Source organism: Pinus tabuliformis, chromosome 1_1 (assembly GCF_031772625.1).
Source record: "Pinus tabuliformis cultivar Carrire ecotype Pingquan chromosome 1_1, CPIR1, whole genome shotgun sequence".
Classification (NCBI taxonomy): domain Eukaryota; kingdom Viridiplantae; phylum Streptophyta; class Pinopsida; order Pinales; family Pinaceae; genus Pinus; species Pinus tabuliformis.
The window spans coordinates 491,935,142-491,951,618 of record NC_142297.1 but is presented as its reverse complement, the minus strand read 5'-3'; positions in this window follow the sequence as shown (position 1 = coordinate 491,951,618).

Sequence of the window (16,477 nt, the reverse complement as noted above, 5' to 3'; positions counted from 1 at the left end):
GCCGAAAACATGTCTTAAAAAGATCTGTTTAAACAGGCTAAGCTGGATCTGTTTTTCAACTTGTCCTGACGATGAACCACACTGGTTGGTTCGAAACGCGTCGACAAAGATCTCTCTTTATGTGATTTACGCCGAAGCTCTTCTTACAACTATTATGGATCACCGAAGTCTCAATTTAACAAGAAAATTGTCAACAATTCCAATTTATAAACACAATTATTTTATAAAATTTGTAAGAAGTGTGTATATATTTAACTATTAGTGTCGTTTATGTTTTACTCTATCCATCACCAACAATGTGTGTTACTTAAACACATACTTGTAATACATTAAGTGGGTTAAGCATTCACCTATGAAATATGATGTGATTATTGCCAAAAATATGTCTTAAAAAGAAAATTGTCAACAATTCCAATTTATAAACACAATTCTTTTATAAAATTTGTAAGAAGTGTGTATATATTTAACTATTAGTGTCGTTTATGTTTTACTCTATCCATCACCAAGAAGGTGTGTTACTTAAACACACACTTGTAATACATTAAGTGGGTTAAGCATTCAAGTAAAAACCAAAATATAATTTATTAATTGTACAATTTGATCATCTCAATGAAACAAATTTAAAACATCACTAGAAACTATTTATTTTTTTATTAAAATTAATAAATGTAGAAATGATGTTGAAGAACTCAATTGTAAACATGATAATAATGTAGATATCTTACCTTGGAAACTTTTCTTGACAAAACCATCTAGAAATGGCATTTGTTTGGCTCTTTTATGCTTTAGGAATTATTACAAATAGAAACTATAAACTTATAGATAACAATTTTGTCTTCTTCTTTTTTTTATTCCTAGGCTTCACATTCTTAGTCTTTCTCTATTTTCTTTTGTGCCATTAATATTGCAAGCTTTCAATTTTCCATGGGTAAATCTATTTAGGCCCCTTTTCACCTTTGATTGATTTTCTTTCTTGTTGATGCAACTTGAGGTGGATGTGAATGGACCATACCAATTGAAGAGACATCCCAAGTGAATTCAAATATGCACACACATAGAAAGAAAAACATATTTTTAATAAATAGGAATTAAGATATTTGCAACTTGCACAAAAGCACCTATAGCCTAAGGACACACAACCACGGAACACCTATAGCCTTAGGAAACACAACCACGGAAAATGTATCTGAGATCATTCAACAAAGGTTCTTACCTAGTCTCCTTAAATATAAGTCTACAAAACTAAGGGATCAATAAGCGTCTAGCCTAATAGAGACTTTATATCAAATAATATATCAAATAATGACATTCTTTTTTTTTTGTGTAAGTTAGAAGATTATATTATAGAACAGAGTATAATACAAAAAATCTGCCGAGGCAGATCAAAAGCAGGGATGTACAATAAACGAGAGCTAATCCCCTGCTTTAGAAGTTCAAACACAAAATACCAGCTAGGAGCCCACCGCGCAGGGTAGCTTGGACAGAGCAAAAGATCTCAAAACTATTACTACCGACACATTACAGTGAGAAACAACAACATAAACAGACTAAAGCCGAAACAGAAAAGAAAGCAGAGGAGAACTACACAGGTGCCTCCTTAGATGTATTTTCCCATTTGGCCGATGGTGTCCAGTCCAATCTCCCGCACATGGCGGTCCACCTTCGCTTGCATGGCTTCAAGGGACTCGGGCTTATGCTCTGCAGTGGTCGCCGGCTGTGGGGTCGAAGGAGCCGTGTTGATAGTATCCCTCAGAAGCCTAATGAGCAGTGTTAGCATCCGATTGAGAGTCTGAACCACCTCATGCACAGTGGATATCTTGCTGTCCAACTCGCTGTTGTAGTCAATAATCTTGGCCATCTGCGCCTCCGTGAGATTCACCTCTGTAACAATGTGCTGCTTCTCCTTTTCAATCGACTCCAGAGCCTTGGCTATTAGGGTCTTGGTGCGCCAGCTCTCCGCCTGTGTTCTGACAAACTGAGTGGCCCTTTTCGAGGGGGTTCCCGGGTCCCTCAGCCAGTCCACCTCCTCTGCAACTTCTTCCTCCGTTCGCCCTTCCTCCTCCCGCTTGGCTTGAGCTTCCAGTTCAGCAATCTTCCGCTTGATTCTTGCTACCGTTCGGGTTTCATAACCTCCCTTAGCCTCCTGGAGGTCCCGGTTGGCTGCTGCACAACGACTTCCGCCCGCATCCATCACAGATGCTGCGTGCTCCTTCCAATTTGAGTGAGTTCTATTCCCGGTCTCGTGCTCAATGCTGAGTTGAAAAGCTGTGAGAAAGACAGGGCAATTGTGTTGGAAATAATACTGAGAGGGGGGGGTGAATCAGTATTATCAGATCAATAAAACTTTTTCAATGCTCAGAAACATATATGCTACTTTAGTTAAGTGAACCAGCGTGTACACGCTACTGTGTCTAAAGAAAACAGCGTATAACCAGAAAACTTATAATTCAGTTAGTTTATCTTCAGTTAAGTGCATCAGGTCATCATTCACCATATTAAGAGTAAACAGGTGCAGTATAACAGAACAAATCATCACACAAAAGCCACACACATGAACACCATGATATAAGGTGGAAACCCAATGTGGGTGAAAACCACCTGCTGCAAGTCGTCTCTATCTTTCTTTAATAAGAATTTCAGTTTACAATCTTTTTACTGGTGCAGCCTTATACCAGTACGCAGGCTACAACCTGCAAAAGGCTTCAACCTTCTCTCGTTCTCCAATCTTCCTTGGAAGGGAGCTCCAACCCCCTTTGCTCTTGTACTAGCTAAGATACTAGTACGTAGGTGCTGGCCTAAAATCTTCTTTCCTTCAGGTACCACTTTTCATCAATTTTCAGACTGGATACTCCTGAAGCACAACATTACAATCTGAAGACCATGATTCATTCACAAATCATATAAAACAACCAATACTAGCATCATCAATCTTTGAATCACTGAACCACTGAAACCTTGTCAAACCCAGTCACCAGAACACAGAGCAGACTACAGAACTCTGCAATAACAGTCAGATCCAGCTGCAACCCAAAAATCAAGCTCCAAAAGATATACGCTACTACTATGAAGGCAACCCGCGTATACACGCGGTTTTACCGAAGACAACCTGCGTACAGATCTAAAAATAATTTTTCATAACTTGCAGCTGTACCAGATTTCAGTTATACCCAGAACATAACATTGCGTCAGTATGCAGATCTAGAAATTCGCATAATCAACCATATAAAGATAGTTCATTTCAAACCATTTGATCCCGATCTCTCCTTAGATCTTATTCTCCATCAACCGATGAGATCTCTCCTTAGCTCAGATCAAGCAATACACCATCAACCAATAACCTGCATACTGGATCTAATACTTCATCAGATATTCAAGACATTTCAGATGCCTTTGCCTAATGATCTTCTTCTCCTTATATAGCCTTAGGCCTTGCTCAATACCACGATCCAAAACCATAGAAATCCAAAACCATCAACTCAACACTAGGGATCGACACGTCCGTCGAGACACCATGGTCCGAAACCATAGGCACAACTTCCAAGGAATAACCGCCACGGACCAAAAAAGAGTTTTCCACATACACGCGCTTTTACTGAAGCCAACCTGCGTGTACACGCGACTTGGGCTTGACGAACCTGCGTATATGAATTTTCACTTCTTCTTATAGTCTGATCATCAATTCCTTGCTGATTTGTCATCAGTGAGGTTTTCCATCAAGGACAACACTTGTCTCATAATGCCAACAATCTCCCCCTTTGGACTTGATGGCAACCCCAAGATCCTTAGAATCATTCTCCCCCTTTGTCATCAAGGGCAAAGGGCTGTGCTCCCCCTGAGTACATGCTGATTTCTCTGCTCTGTTGTGCTGAACATGCTCCCCCTGACTGTAGGCAAGATCTGCAAAAGATGTTCTTCAAACGAACCAAGACTTATACATCATAAAGGACCTTCCTATCACCAAAAGACTCAATGCATGCATCCATACTCCCAACCAAGAGGAGATACATCAGAAATATAATAACCAATAACATTACATCATTCATCCATCCCAGGCATAGTGGGGAAATCATAGGCCGTTACATGACCTTGACACTATAAAAGAAATATGACATAGAGACAACAAATCTAGACCAAGACTTCTGAAAGACACCAGCAGTATCTGATACACCTCTTTTAGATCAGCATCCAAGATTTCCTTCTGAGCTCCTTCTCCTGAAACCAACAACAGCTGTGTACTAGAACCAAAAGCATCTAAATGCCAACAATGCTTTATGAAACTTTAATCTGCTCCCCCTGAACCTGTGCCTGCTGCACCCCCTGAAACTGTGCCTGAAGCATTCTGGCATACCCATCTCAGACCTTCTTCAACCAGAGTCTGCCCTTGCTGTTCAGAACTCCATATACGTGACTTATCCTGCATAAAACAGCGTATGCACGCGGATATGCTTTCTGCATCACGCGTACGCCAGACACGCGACTTTCCCAGCATAGATCAGCGTATATACGCGGATATCCCTTACGAAACTTGCGTATACCAACTTTTCTGTAGAACAGACAAGCTTCAACAGCAGGATGAAGCATCAACTACTCCCAGCTTTTGTCTGAGATATTCAAAAGTTTCCCTGGGCAGTGGTTTTGTGAGAATGTCAGCAACTTGTTCCTTAGAAGGAACATACTCCAACTTGACCTTCTGCTCAAGCACTTGTTCCCGAAGAAAATGGTACTTGATTGGTATGTGCTTGGTCTTTGAGTGCATGACTGGATTCTTTGAAATGTTGATTGCACTTGTATTATCACATAAGATAGAGACTGGTGAAGTGCAGGTGATTTGAAAATCCTGCAAGGTCTGCATCATCCAAATAAGTTGTGTGCAACAAGATGCCGCAGCCACATATTCTGCTTCAGCTGTAGATAAGGCAATTGAGCTCTGTTTCTTGCTGAACCAAGATACTAATCTGGAGCCCATAAAGAATGCACCACCACTTGTGCTCTTCCTGTCATCCACGCTTCCTGCCCAATCTGCATCTGTATAAGCATGAAGTGTGAGATCTGTATCTCTAGGATACCATAAGCCATAATTTTGTGTCCCTTGAAGATATTTGAAAATTCTCTTCACTGCCTGAAGATGAGTCTCCTTTGGATTTGCTTGAAATCTTCCAACTATTCCGACTGCATGCATGATGTCTGGTCTGGTACCTGTCAAATAAAGAAAACTCCCAATCATGGATCTATAAGTTGGTTGATGAACTGCTGCTGATTCATCATTTGCACTGAGGCTGCATCCTGTAACCATGGGTGTACATACAGGTTTTGAATCTTCCATGCCATACTTCTTCAAGATCTGCTTGAGGTACTTGGTTTGAGACAAGAAGATACCTCCTTCATTTTGTTGGATTTGCAATCCAAGAAAGTATGTCAATTCTCCAAGAAGTGACATTTCAAATTCTTTCTGCATAACCAAGGCAAAGTTTTGACTCATAGTCTCTTCATTGCTGCCAAAAATAATATCATCAACATAAACAACAAGTATTAGCAATTTGTTATTTTCAACTTTTATATAGAGATTGCTATCTGCTGATCCTTTTGAAAAGCCTTGTTGGTGAAGATATTTGTCCAACCGATAGTACCAAGCCCTTGGAGCTTGTTTGAGGCCATAGAGAGCCTTTTTCAATCTGCATACAAGGTTTGGATCATTCCCAAGAATGAAACCATCTGGCTGCTCAATATAAACTTCTTCTTCTAAGTCTCCATTCAGAAAGGCTGATTTCACGTCCATTTGAAATACCTTGAAGTTTTGAAAACTTGAGAGAGCAAGGAACATTCGGATGGCCTCAAGTCTTGCAACAGGAGCAAAAGTCTCTTCAAAATCTATCCCTTCTTGCTGCGCATACCCTTTACAAACAAGTCTGGCCTTGTTTCTAATTACTTCTCCATTTTCATTCAATTTATTCTTGAAGACCCATTTTGTCCCTATGACATTCTTATCTTTTGGTCTAGGAACCAGTTCCCAAGTGTTGTTCTTTTCTATCTGCTCAAGTTCTTCATCCATTACTTTGACCCAACATTCATCTTTGCATGCTTCTTTCACATTTTGTGGTTCAGTGGAAGATAGTAACGCCAAATAGCTTGAAGCTTCTACAATTCTTCTTCTTGTTTGTACTCCTGCTTCTTTCTGCCCCACAATCTGAGATTCTGGATGATTCTTTTGAACATATCTGGATGGAGTCTTCTCTTCTATTCTTGTCTGCTCCTCTGGTTCTTCTTGAGGTTCTTCCTCTTCTTGAGGTTCTTCTTCTTCATCATTCTGCCTTTGAGGATAGTCTTCATCTTCTTCAATGTCTTCACGATGAATTTGCCTAGGAATGTATCCCTTCTCATCAACCACTACATCAATGCTATCCACAATTCTCCCAAGTCTTTTATTGTAGTATTTGTATGCTTTGCTATATGGAGAATAACCAAGAAGAATACCTTCATCTGCTCTTGGTTCAAGTTTTCCAAGTTGCTCATCAGTATTCTTAATATAACATTTGCTCCCAAAGATTTTGAAGTGCTTCACCGAAGGAGTCTCACCACTCCAGAGCTCATGAGGTGTTTGAGTGTTGTTTACTCGGACATTTGTTTTGTTAAGAATAATAACAACAGCATGTGCAGCTTCACCCCTGAAGGTTGCGGGAGTACCTGATTCATCAAGCATAGCACGAGCCATTTGTTGGATTGTTCTGTTCATTCTTTCCACAACCCCATTTTGCTGAGGAGTTCTAGCTGTAGAGAATTCTCTTCTTATCCCATGTTCTTCACAGAAATCAAAAAAATTCGTTTGAGGTAAACTCCCCACCTCTGTCAGATCTGAGGCACTTAATTTTGTGTCCTGATTCATTTTCAACCAAGGCTTTGAAGGATTTGAATTTTTCGAATGCTTCATCTTTATGCTTCATAAGTCCTAACCAGACAAACCTGGAGAAATCGTCAATGAATAATATCAAGTATTCTTCTCCTCGAGGTGTTCTTTTTCTGAATGGACCACATGTATCTGTATGTACTAGCTCAAGAGGCATGCTAGCTGATCCTTCCTTCTTTGGAAAGTTAGTTCTGGTTTGCTTTCCAAACTGACAAGATTTGCATATAGTGTTGTCTGGAATTTTGATATCTGGAAGACCACAAACTGCCTGATATTTGCATGCTTTCCTTATTTGTGAAAAGCTTAGATGTCCCAACCTCCGATGCCATAGCCAATGTTCATCATCCTTGCTCAAGTAGCATTGTTGTCTTTCCTCAAAGGTATATAGATTATTTGGAGTCCTTCTTCCCTTGAGCACTGTTTCACCTGTATCAAGATCGCGAACACAACATCCATTTGATCTAAATATTACCTCTGTTCCTTGATCGCACATCTGACTGACACTCAGAAGATTATGCTTCAATCCATCAACATATAAAACATTTCTTGCTTTGATCTTTTCTTTCAATGGAGCAACACCTTTTCCTTTTATGGCTGCAGAGATATCGTTTCCAAAAGAAACTTTCTTCCCCTTTTCTAATGCGGTATATGACTCAAGCTTTTCTTTGTCCCCTTTCATATGCTTCGAACAACCGCTGTCAATGTACCATATACTTTCTTGACCTTCTGCATAAAAGGCTATCCCACATCTTTCTGGTTGCGGTTCCTTTATTCTCCATGTTCTGACATTTGAAGTTTGTGCCTTCTGAGTTGTCTTCCGGAACCTGCTCCTGCATTCAGAGTCTTCATGACCAAATTTATTACAAATAGAGCATTCAACTTCATTTTCAAGAACCGAAAAGCTGTTATAAGTTCTTTTCATGGTTTCAGTCATTCTCCCTTGCTTTTGAGCTTCTCTAGTCATGATTGTCTTGTAGGCAACACATTGAGCTGCTTTGTGACCGAAGTTATGGCAAGAAAAGCATTGGCCATTAAAGAAACTTCTGCGATAATCAAATCTATCATCCAACCGATTGTAGCTTCTATTCACATTCATTCTTGGAGCAAATTGGGAAGATTTTACCTGTGGCTGATTGTAGCTTCTGTTTGTCCTTAAGATGGATTGCCCCTGATAGTTTCTGTTTGCAATTCGTCCCTGCTTTACCTGATGGTCTTCATTGTGCTTTTGCTCATTTCTTCTTGCTGCATCAAGATAACTTTTAGAGGTAGAGGCTTGAGATGTTTCTCCATTATATCCCAGACCTGTCTTGATCAGAGGAGATCGCTGCACATTGATAATCTCATCCAAGGTTTCAGATCCTTTAACAAATTTGAGATTAATAGCTTTTGTTTTCTCAATCTCTTTTCTAAGACCAACAATTTCACCTTCTAATTTTTCAAGATGTCTTTCCTTTTCATCAATTTGAAATTGTAGAGTATCAATGATCATATTCTTCTCTTCTATACATCTCTTAAGTCTAGTAATTTCTTCATGAAAATAATCCACATCTATAGCATCCATATATTCATCATCTTCAAATGCCATTAACAATTTATATTCATTACCTCGTTCATCTTCATCACTGTTTGATAGACCATCACTATCTTCATGAGTGTAGTAGCTTTTCTTATTTGCACTTTGTTTCTTGTTCCATCTAGCAGGTTCCTTTCCTTTATCCTTATAAGGACATTTAGCAGCATAATGACCTACTCTTCCACAAGCAAAGCATTTAAAAGGCAACTTACCTCTGAACCTTCCAGAACCCCTTTGAAGATTTCTGACAAAGTTTGATTCTTCTTCTTCTTCTGGGACGTGGCTTGCTTCATAATAATCTCCTTTCCCTGATGCCTTGAAAGCAACTTCTCTTCTGTCTGATGGACCTCCCTTTCTCATTTCATAAGCAGTTAGAATTCCATGTAGCTGAGACATAGTAAGAATTCGTAGATTTTCTTTTTCTTCTATTGCAGATACTTTAGATTCAAACTTGGGGGACAATGATCTTAGAACCTTTTCAACCACAATAGCCTCTTTTATTTCTTCACCCAAATTTTTCATACAATTAACAACTTCATCTACCCGAAGAAAATAGTTAGCCACACTTTCATCATTATACATCTTGAGAGTCTCATACTGAATCCTGAGAGTTTGAAGTTTGGCACGCTTTACCTGTTCATCTCCTTCATAGCTCGTGACAATTTTGTCCCATATCTCTTTTGCGGATTTATAGTGCATTACCTTCATGAATTCCGATTGAGATATACATCCTAATAGGGTAATGACTGCTTTTGCATTTGTTTCATACTTCTTTTTCTCATCTGCATCTGTAGGAGTAGCTGAAGGAAAAGCATAGCCTGTCTCTACGATGTCCCAAACTTCTGTGCCAAGAGATTGAAGATAGGCAGTAACTCTCACCTTCCAATAATTGAAGTTTGTCCCATCAAAAACCGGTGGCCTGATTGATGCTTCTCTCTCGTAGTTGCTCATGATGAACGATCTACCTTCAAGTGGTCAAGCTTCTCTGAAGGACCTGCTCTGATACCAATTGTTGGAAATAATACTGAGAGGGGGGGGGTGAATCAGTATTATCAGATCAATAAAACTTTTTCAATGCTCAGAAACATATACGCTTTAGTTAAGTGAACCAGCGTGTACACGCTACTGTGTCTAAAGAAAATAGCGTATAACCAGAAAACTTATAATTCAGTTAGTTTATCTTCAGTTAAGTGCATCAGGTCATCATTCACCATATTAAGAGTAAACAGATGCAGTATAACAGAACAGATCATCACACAAAAGCCACACACATGAACACCATGATATAAGGTGGAAACTCAATGTGGGTGAAAACCACCTGCTGCAAGTCGTCTCTATCTTTCTTTAATAAGTATTTCAGTTTACAATCTTTTGTACTGGTGCAGCCTTATACCAGTACACAGGCTACAACCTGCAGAAGGCTTCAACCTTCTCTCGTTCTCCAATCTTCCTTGGAAGGGAGCTCCAACCCCCTTTGCTCTTGTACTAGCTAAGATACTAGTACGTAGGTGCTGGCCTACAATCTTCTTTCCTTCAGGTACCACTTTTCATCAATTTTCAGACTGGATACTCCTGAAGCACAACATTACAATCTGAAGACCATGATTCATTCACAAATCATATAAAACAACCAATACTAGCATCATCAATCTTTGAATCACTGAACCACTGAAACCCTGTCAAACCCAGTCACCAGAACACAGAGCAGACTACAGAACTCTGCAATAACAGTCAGATCCAGCAGCAACCCAAAAATCAAGCTCCAAAAGATATACGCTACTACTATGAAGGCAACCCGCGTATACACGCGGTTTTACCGAAGACAACCTGCGTACAGATCTAAAAATAATTTTTCATAACTTGCAGCTGTACCAGATTTCAGTTATACCCAGAACATAACATTGCGTCAGTATGCAGATCTAGAAATTCGCATAATCAACCATATAAAGATAGTTCATTTCAAACCATTTGATCCCGATCTCTCCTTAGATCTTGTTCTCCATCAACCGATGAGATCTCTCCTTAGCTCAGATCAAGCAATACACCATCAACCAATAACATGCATACTGGATCTAATACTTCATCAGATATTCAAGACATTTTAGATGCCTTTGCCTAATGATCTTCTTCTCCTTATATAGCCTTAGGCCTTGCTCAATACCACGAGCCAAAACCATAGAAATCCAAAACCATCAACTCAACACTAGGGATCGACACGTCCGTCGAGACACCATGGTCCGAAACCATAGGCACAACTTCCAAGGAATAACCGCCACGGACCAAAAAAGAGTTTTCCACATACACGCGCTTTTACTGAAGCCAACCTGCGTGTACACGCGACTTGGGCTTGATGAACCTGCGTATATGAATTTTCACTTCTTCTTATAGTCTGATCATCAATTCCTTGCTGATTTGTCATCAGTGAGGTTTGCCATCAAGGACAACACTTGTCTCATAATGCCAACAAATTGCCCGCTACTTTATAGCGAATTCCCTTGTGCATCCTCCTGAGGATGGTGTTAATGCCGGTGAAGGTGGGAGTACTTTGATAATAAGTGTGATTGAGGATCACACAAGCGGAGCTGATGCAGGTCGAATAGGATTGATAATGGCTGCTTCCATTCCGACTGACCTTATGCCATGTGTCTTGTACGATCCAACGGTGGGGATGGTGGAAGGTTGTGCGCGAATTGCCCCGTATGCCTGCATGCTCGATCTTAACCCGCGGAGCCTTGATCCACCTCTCCTCCAGCAGGATTGCCATTAATGTCATTGAAACCCTGCTATACGGATCCACTCCAAGCGTATTGATTATGCTTATGCTGATGTTGTGCATTCTGTTTCTCGATCTGTAATGATCGCTTTTCTGAATAACCTGCCGCCGCCAGGACCTCCACCGTTCGAGCCGTCCTGTCATCCCGTAAATTGTTTCGGCCTTACATCCATAACCGGTTTCCTTAGAATTCCGGTACTGAAGCCGAATGCCACCACCAATTAAGGTTGGCTGGCCTGGAGTAAGTCTATTTCCGCCAACTGTCCGCATGTTTCTTTGATGATTGGGCATGCGATCTCCTGCCAACACCTGTCCATGTTATTGTTTGGGTTGTCAGCTCCATAGTTTGCCAAAAAATCCGCCAATCCATTCGCCTTTCTCCTGACGTTTTGGAAGACTAGGCCTCTGATCCCCGTAATCAGTTCTGCTATGCTTTCCGTTGCCTTGGCTAGCCTCCAGTGTCTGGTGGCCTTGTTGATGCTCGTTCCTGCCTGTAGGCGTTTAGCCGCCAAAATAATGACATATATATATATATATATATATACCCACAACACAACAAATTTGGCTTGGTTTGAAATATTCTGTTCATGATGAGATCTCATCAAATGGTCGATCTTAATATGATTGAATTCCTAGGGACAAGGGGAAGAAAACATATATATTTCATACTCCTTAGAAGGAATATCGTCCAATAACTCAGAGTTTGTTCATTTGATCAGAATCCAAGTTCAAATAGTTTCCTTGAAATTGATTCAATGTGATTATGATAGTGGAGAGGATGCAAAGGATAATCCATCTGATAGTTTTACTTTGTTGGTCATCTTTACATCCCATAAGATCTCCTTAGTAATATCTCATATATACAAATTCTATGGCATGTATCAGTGAAGGACATTTGATTTAGAGTTATGGATATTGTATTGTGAGTGTTCTATACAATTTGAAACCAAAATTGAGAATTCAATAAGTCATTTATCTATTATGGTCAATTTTTTGTTTCTTATGATAAATATGTATTTTTAATGAAACCTTTATTAGTGAAGGGTTGATTTATTATCAAAATATCAGTCTTGAAAGGCAAAATTTTAAACATAAAGTTTCTTGAAAAGCAACATAAAAACCTCAAATGTAAAAAAAATTGTATGATGAGTAAGAGTAATCCAATAATACAGTTGGTTTGCCATGCAAGGAGTATTGGAAAAGCGTATTAAGAGTCCCTCTTCTCTGCACCAATCAATAATTAAATAAATAAAATTTAATAATTGAAAAAAATAATCTAATGTCTATTTTACATATGGTTTATAAATATGTGGTCAACAAAAAATTAATTGAAAGTTATTATACCTAACTGCAACGACAATAATGAGGACATACAACTGCAAGTTGCCCAAATATTAATGAAAACTTAACGAAAAATATATTAACCATGTATGGTAATCATGGACTACTCTCACTGGATAACTGGTTGGCAAAATGGATCCAAATTTCACCAATCTAACCTGTTTTCACACAATTTTAAAGAATTTTTTTTAATGGTTTTACAATTTTTTTAACTATATTTGCTGAAAAATCACCCTGTGACAGAACTTCCATCCTTGCCGCGCTGGAAATTCCACATATTATGAATGTGGCGGGAAACTAACTTTTACTTAGTTCCTTTGTTGTTGTTAGCGGATCATAAATTTAAAAACGTGGAGCCCTAGTCAAAGAGGTCGGTCGTCTGCCTGATAGAAACATATTAAAAGGCATTTCACTATTTTTTGTTTTTTTCCTCCTGCTGTACAATTATCTGTAGTTTTTCTTTTGTTTGTAAACGTCTGATTTTCCGAATAAAGACAAAGACCTGTCACTGTCATTTGTTCACCATTCCAATTTCTGAAAATCACCGCTGATTTTCATTTCATCTCTACCAAACACGTGGTGGTGTCTCCTAAAAATGGACACGTAAGCGGTAAACTCCTGAGGTTGTTGTTAGGTGCGTGGAAGGTGTGGGGACGTTATGTCGAGAAGGATGTACCACCGCTTCCCCGTTTCTTAGGGAAAGGGCTAACCAGTCATATATTGGGTATTTAATGTTTTTAGAGTAGCACAAGATTTAACGTGATAATACGGGAGCAGGCAAATTTGGCATTAAATAATATTTGCCCGCTCCTTGTTATCTGGCTAAGTGGCGTGCTGCTCTAAGGCCATTAAATACCCAATATATGACTGGTTAGCTCCAGCCGTTTCCTAGAGGTCGGGGCAATAAATTTCATACGCGACAACAATGGATATGAAATGACTAAACGAAAATAAATGGGCTCCACCGTACGTAGCGAGGTAACTACGTGGGTCCCACCTAAGTGACTTCTCAGACTCTTATTCGAGGAAACTGCCGTGTCCCAAACCTTAGGGTGACCTTTCCGACCTGCCAAATTCCATTTTTTTGGGTCCAGGGTAAGTTTAGTTCTTGATATACGTAATGACCACGTGGCACATTTATATATGCCGCGTGTAAAACAAGATGTCAACGTAGTGGGTGCAAGTATCATGTCAGCGAATTGCAGGTATGGGATTATTTAAGTGTTTTTAGCGGGTTAAGTTACTTGAAAAAGGTTGGAAGCATGGATAAGTGTCGTTGGATTAAACTAGTTCCTGCGGAGGTGTTAAAGAGGAAAGAAAATTTGGGGAAACAAAATGACAAGTTGTTTATATGTCAAAGATTTCAACCCTATATGGTCTTATGATTCATGATAAAATAAAGAAAAAATCAAAATCTTTTATAGGAAATGATAGATTATATTCTTTGCAATGTGTCTGTATAACAAAGAAATGGCGGCAGTGGACGACAATAAATAAATTGTAATACGGAAACTGCTGGCAGCAGGAAGCCTACAAAAAAATGGACACGTAAGCGGTAAACTCCTGAGGTTGTTGTTACGTCCGTGGAAGGTACGGAAACTGCTGGCAGCGGGAAGCCTACAAAAAATGGACACGTAAGCGGTAAACTCCTGAGGCTGTTGTTAGGTCCGTGGAAAGTGTGGGGGAGTCGGGGAGGTTATGTCGAGAGGGATGTACCACAGCTTCGCCGTTTCGGAGAGGTCGGGGCAATAAATTTCATACGCGGCGACAATGGATCTGATATGACTGAACCAAAATAAATCGGGCCCACCGTACCTGGCGAGGTATCTACGTGGGTCCCACATAAGTGGCTTATCAGACTCTTATTCGATGGAACTTCTGTGTCCCAATCCTTAGGGGTGCCCTCTGCGGGCAACCTTTTCAACCGTACAAATTCCCATTTTTTTCCACGTTAAGATTCGTTCTTGATATACGTAATGACCACGTGGCACATTTTTATACGCCACGTGTAAGACAGCATGTCAACGAAGTTGGGTGCAAGAATCATGTCAGCCAATTGCAGGTATGGTATCATCTACGTGTTCAGACGGCAACAACTTTGGAGAGATAAGACCAACAACTTGAAGGAGCGACTCGCCTACACCAAGTTGCAATCATAGCATGCACACGTGGCCACGATGGATGAGGGTGCCCATGCCCAGGGCTGATTAGGCGTCGTTAAACGACAGGTGGCACCGACAAACAATCGTTGAATGCGACGAGAGAGCGCCTTTTTTTTTCGTCTTTGGTAATTCAACGTGGCGTTGATGGGGATGGGGACGTGAATATGAGTGGACAAATATTTTCTTTTTAAAATGATTTCATGTAGGAATATCATATCTACATGGGTCCCACGTCAGTAATTTCAAGTATCCCCATTGGGCAGCATTCGGGAGCCCTACTCCATAGGGCCAATGTCTGTGGATACACATTAATGTCATGTCTACATGGCCAAAATTGTGTTTCATCATGTATAGTCATTCACTTGTCACCCTCTGTCCAACTCCAAATAAACATTCTTCCAAATGGTTTTACATCAAACTTTCTATTCTAAAAAAAACATTGCGACTTTATGCATATGTCCTTGCCTTTATGTAACATCTAATACTTTTTAATGGTGGGATTTTAACATCTAGTTTATTTATCCATTTCATCTAACATTACCACTATGTTCTATATATATATATATTTGTTGGTTAATAAATAAAGTATATATATAAATAATCCCATTAATAGGTGAAAGATTATTTTTGGATATTTTTTATAAATAAAAATCCAACAAAGATTTTTAAGAATCATTAATTTAATTTGGTCTAATTTATCAAATTTAAATGTTTCAAGAATTTTTTAAAACATTGAATCCATTTATATATTCAAAAATACATTTTAAATAACAGAAATCACAATCTTAACGCCCGGCGATTTTTCTGAACCTAGGGTTTCGACAACCATGGCCGCCGCCCCTTTCCTATCTGTCGCACTCTGGGCATCCGCTCAGGTTTCCGAAGATCCAAGGCCTGTTGGCCCCGTCCCCCGCCCTAGAAGCTCTGATGACTGGTCCATTGGCCACCGAAATGTTTTCAACGGCGTCGTTTGGAGGATGCCGCAAGCTTCCTCTCTGTACGCCGACACTTTTAACTTTCAGGCTTTTGCAGGCTTGAAGGAGATGACAGCGATAACCTTTGCGGATCAAGGCGGGGAACCCCTGAAGATCTTTGTATCGATGAGGGAGAAGACAGAAGGGGCTGGCGAGTCTGTGGGCAGAGCCTTCCCGCGCATAAGGGCAAACCTACGCCTTCAAAACTTCTCAGTTTCGACTATAACTGCCCTTGTAGCTGCTGCAACCATCAAGGTTCACAGAGAAAGGAACTGGAGAGTAGGGGTCCTTTGGAGTTTGGATATCCATTACCAACCTCGAAAACCTCTTCAATCTGGAACCACCAAGGATGAGGGGCAAGTGTTTGACAAAATGCTTACCCCAGATTTGTATCAAAACAGGGTCCTGGTCTCCTTCTCTGACCAAAAGAAATGTACTGGAAAGGCTTCAGATCGCCGACATAACTCACACGGCTCAGGGGCGGATTTGCATGAGCATGTTTCTCCAGATCTCACAAACGTGCGCTGCAGGGGAGCTGCACATTCAATCAAGGAAAATTCTGAGAGATTTACAGCTTGCCCTTCTGAACAGGAATCAAAGGAACCAACACAGAATGTGCCATCTGTCAGAGTGAAGCCCTCTCTCTCAAAACAGGGCTCGGCTATCTCTGCTTTTATTAATGAAGGCGTCAATCTCCAGCAAGCGAGTTTTCAAATTCAAATAATTCTTCTAACAGGCAAAACCCTGCTCCTG